We start from the raw sequence: 5,037 nt of genomic DNA on the forward strand, positions 1-5,037 counted from the left end.
ACCATAAACCCCAGGAACCCCATCGAGGAGAAAGATATAAATAGAAAGCAGGAGACAACAGATTCTCTTCACTTGGAGGTCGCTACTGATGATGATGTTACCTCGCCAAGTAATGAAACGTCTGGATATCAAAGCTACAGCTGAGCAAGCAAACCTTCACCCTACATTTTAAATTATTTTTCATGTTTATGTTGCATGAATCTGCAGTCATTGATCCACAGTTTAGTTTCACTCCCTAAAGGTAACATGCTGATTTCTCCAGTTGTTCATAGTTCAATGTGATGCATCCAGTTTGTGCATAACGAGAGGGAGCTTGCTTCCCACATCTTGTGTTTATCTGTGCCTTATGTCCAGCATTCATCAATGGCGAGAGCAAGGGGCGAGGGCGAGACCAATGTGTAAGTCTTTCCGTGCCCATGCACGGCACCAACATTGGCAATTCTCCACTGTGCATTTACAGCCAGTTCTCAGTGCCCCTACACCCACGCCCTGCCCCTTTGAAGTATCGCCATCATTTTGTGCTGTCTCGCTCTGCTCTTCTCACCAGGATAAATTACGTCTACTCAACATCCTTCATATTTCATCTGACAAAAAGTTCATTAAGAATTCCTTTGCATAAACATGCACTTCGCAGCTCTCGTTATTTGATTTTCCTGGATGTCTTTCATACGAAAAAACGTTCACAGCAACTTGATTAGCAAAAGGAAACCGCGTTTCCTTTCATTATCCCAATGCAACCTACATTTCAACACAGCTTAGTCAAGAGGCTCAAACCATTCTTTGAAATTTTGTCATCACGTAAATGCATATAAACTGACCATTAGCGTTCCAGTTCCAACACGACAGCTGTGATCATCTGAAAACAGCACCACGAAAATGCCATTGATGACAGCGACGAGAGTGGGATTCGAACCCACGCGTGCAGATCAAAATGGATTAGCAGTCCATCGCCTTAACCTCTCGGCCACCTCGTCACAGATGCTGGAATAGCTATGACCTTATGAATAATTGAATTGGGTAAATTATGCAGAGCAGCAGATATTTCTCCCTGGTGTTGGTAAAATGATAAATAACATAGTACGGTTCCAAGACTATGGTCTGATCCCTGGGTTGTGGGGCAAGTGCACTCCCACTGTCACACAATGCACACAGTGATCTAAACAAAAATGAGGAAATGAATATGTAACAAGGTCTGTTGAATTCTGTGAAGATTTGAAGTCAACGGAATGAAGAACCCGAGACAGCAGGAGGTGTTCTTTCAATAAAGAGTTGAATAGAGCTCTTAAGGATAGTGGAATCAAGGGTTATGGGGATAAGGCAGGAACAGGATACAGATTGAGGATGTTCAGGCCATGATCATAATGAATGGTGGTGCTGGCTCGAAGGGCAGGATGGCCTACTCCTGCACCTGCTGTATATTGTCTATTAAATTGCCTGTGAGGAATTGTTTTCCAGACTGGAGGAGAGTGCATAGTGCTCAATGTCATTATTCGGAACACCTAACTTCCGCTCAGATGTTTTTGACACGCACTTGTGTACAGAACAGACAATTTCAAAATCCAAAATAAGGCTTACCTGACAATTGAAGGCAACAATGCTAAAACCTTTATGTGTATCATTTTCCTGCACTGTGCGACACCAAGTCACTGTATGATCACAGCAACACAGTGAGCAAGTGTCAGAAGGAAAATGAGTGCAGTGCCAGAGCGCATGCTGGGAATAGCAGGTGATACACGGGGAAGTGCATTTCCCACAACAGGAACACTTCTCAAACAGCGGACTGCGGTGGAAGAATTCAGAGGGGGTTTACACTTTGAAATTTGATGCCAGAGACCCAATGGAGACCTGTCATTGAGTCTGTTAAAGATGAAGATTTTAAGATTTCTACAGATGCAAAACAAAATAAAAAGCTAATGGGTTAGTGAAGGCAAAAGATGAAATTGTACATTTCATCAATCTACCCATCTTTACAATGAGTACCTCACCACTTTCCTCACTCAGGGACTGAACCACTGGTGAAGATGATCATATAATCCCCGTTACTAGCCATGGAATCAGAGAAACTCGGTTTCCCAAACGTTAAGGTAAAACCAGGAATGTGGAGGTAAGCATTAATGTGTTGCTCCTGTGCTGAAGGTGACCAGTGCACTGTATCTCTGTTTCAGTATAGTGGGCTGTGCTCTGCAGAAGTTTCAATTCTGAGCCTCACATGGAGCAGCTTTAATTTGTCGTCGTGTTGAGGAATACGGACATAAGGTGATATTGAGCAAAGCGCAGTTTATGGGAAAATACCCGTGTTTGTGGATTCAGAAACAACGTTTTCTGGATAATGACTCCTTGATCAACAAACATACTGCAAGTATCTAAAACGTGAAGAGACATATGTGGAGAGAGAGCCGAAGGTGATTTTTCAGCAGATGGATAACATTTCCCATGTGCCCTGCGTTAAATTCCGGGAAAATAGATGTTGAACTGGTTTCATGTTACACAGTTTATACATGTTTCACTGATGAATCAGTGAACATTCCCCACGTATCCTCGCAGGCAAGGATTTCCTTTTCCATTTTAGGAGACCATTACAGCACTGAGTCCCATGTGTGCGTTCATTAAAACCAAAACAGTTACAGCAAGACTTTAAAACTACGATTTTGCTATCTGCTTGCATTGGTTGTCCCAAACATTAAATTCCATATTATGGTATGTCTGTGGACGAAAGTACTTCCTGAATCTTGAGCGATTATATTTCAGTTTTGTCAAAAAATTATCATTCGCTGTTCTCTCTTTCCCTTTCAGTTTCCAGTTTAATATCCCGTATTTTATCAGTTTATCTTAAATTTTCAATAATTTCAATCAATCTCGCTCCTGATTACCAATCCGAGAGAATGCCACAGTCTTGTCAATTTATATGCAGTGCAGCTGTCGGGCGCGGTGACCAAGTGGAAAGGCATTGGTCACGTGAACCAAATAAAAGGAGCTGGCTGGTGGAATGTGGCCGTTCCATCACAGTCATATTTAAAACATTTAACGTAATCTTGAGCCAAAGCATATTGGCAGAAAATAAGAAAACAAAAATGAAAAAATTGCTGATGTTGAAAATCAAACAAAAACAGACGTTGCTGGAATATTTCAGGACGTCTGGCAGCATCTGTGGAGAGACGGACCCAATGGATGTGAAACGTTAACTGTGATTCATCTGCACAGATGCTGCCAGCACAACTGTGATTTTACAGCAATTTCTGTTTTTGTTTCAGATTGGCAGATTTTGTCGCAGTCCATGAGAACAGTGCTCATGAGAATCAAAGAGACAACATGGACCTGGGAGTGTGAAATGAGACAGTAATAATGAATGAGTGGAGAGTGTTGTACTGGAAAAGCACAGCAGGTCAGGCAACATCCGAGGAGCAGGAGAATGGACGATTTAGGCATAAGCCATTCATCAGGAATTAGGCTTGTGAGTCGGCCAGAGGAACAAAGCTGAAGCCAGGTACCAATTCGCAGACACCTCCTCCTACAGACTACGATCACAAACTCTCCTCCCCTCACCAAACCATCATCTCCCAGACCAACCACAATCTCATCACCTCTGGGCATCTCCCATTCACAACCTTCAACCTCATTGTCCGTGAACCGCGCACTCCCCGATTCTACTTCCTTCCTAAGAATCACAAACCTGACTGCCCCAGTCGATCTATTGTCTCATCCTGAGCCTGTCCCATCCGAATTTTCTGTTCCTACATCGACACACTCCTCTCTTCCCAGTTCAGGAAATGCCCACTTACATTCGTGACACCCCTATGCACTTCACCTCCTCGAAGAATTTCGTTTCCCTAGCCGCCATCGCATCATCTTCACCATGGACATCCAGTCCCTGTACAAATCCATCTGCCATGACAGAAGTCTGCAAGCCTTCCATTTCTTAATCTCACACTATCCCAAACAGTACCTTTCCACCGACATCCTCATCCACTTGGCTGAACTGGTCCTCACAATCAACAACTTCTCTTTCCAATTCTCCCACTTCCTCCATTGACGCTGGTAGCCATGGGCACCCGCATAGGACCGAGCTATGCCTGCCTGTTTGTTAGATACGCGGAACTGTCCATCTTTCGCAGTGACACAGGCACCATCCTCCACCTGTTCCTCCGCAAATTTGATGAATGTTTGGGTTCACTTGGTGCTCCAACGAGGAGGTTGCATTGCTCACCAACTTTACTAACACTTTCCACTCCGACCTCAAATTTATCCGGATCCTCTTGGCAACTTCCCTCACCTTCCTGGACCTCTCCATCACCGACTCTGGCAACTGACTAATTACAGACATATACTACAAGCCCACCGACTCCCACATGTATCTAGTCTACATCTCCTCCAACCCTATCTCGTGTAAGAACACCATTCCTTATTCCCAATTCCTCCACCTCCAGCCCATCTGTTCCCAGTATGACCAATTTCACCTCAGAAAGAGCCAGTTGGTCTCCTTCTTCCACGATCACGAATTGCCTTCCCACGTGGTTGACAGCGCCCTCTGGTTCAACACCTCCATTTCACACACCACCACCCTTGAAGCCACGCCTCTCAACGCAACAAGGACAGAACCACCTGGTGCTCACCTTATACCCCATCAACCTCCGCATAAACGCATCATATTTTGCCACTGATGCCACCTCCAAACAGACACCATCACTGGAGATATATTTCGCTGCCCAGCCCTGCCAACATTCCCGAAAGACCATTCTCTCCATGACCCCCACTTCAGGTCCACACATCCCCCCATAAGCCCACAACCCTGTCCTGGCACCTTTCCCTGCCACCAAAGGAAGGGTGAAACTTGCACCCACACCACTCCCCTCACCTCAGCCAAGGCCCAAATGGATCATTCCACATCCATTTGAAATTCACCTTTACAGCGACCAATGTCATCTACTGAATCCGTTGCGCGCAGTGCGGTCTCCTCTACATCAGGGAGACAGGAAACCTTCTTGCAGATCATTTCAGAGAACATCTCTGGGACACCCGCACCCACCAACTTCACCGTCC

At 44.9% G+C, this 5,037-nt stretch overlaps 1 non-coding gene across 1 annotated transcript; it reads right to left on the minus strand.

The window, feature by feature from the left end:
• Positions 1-892: 892 nt before the first annotated feature.
• On the minus strand, positions 893-974 carry trnas-gcu (transfer RNA serine (anticodon GCU)). Its single transcript has one exon. It is a non-coding gene; the product is annotated as a tRNA-Ser (tRNA).
• Between the last annotated feature and the right edge of the window lie 4,063 nt (positions 975-5,037).

This window comes from Chiloscyllium punctatum, chromosome 24 (genome assembly GCF_047496795.1).
Source record: "Chiloscyllium punctatum isolate Juve2018m chromosome 24, sChiPun1.3, whole genome shotgun sequence".
NCBI lineage: Eukaryota > Metazoa > Chordata > Chondrichthyes > Orectolobiformes > Hemiscylliidae > Chiloscyllium > Chiloscyllium punctatum.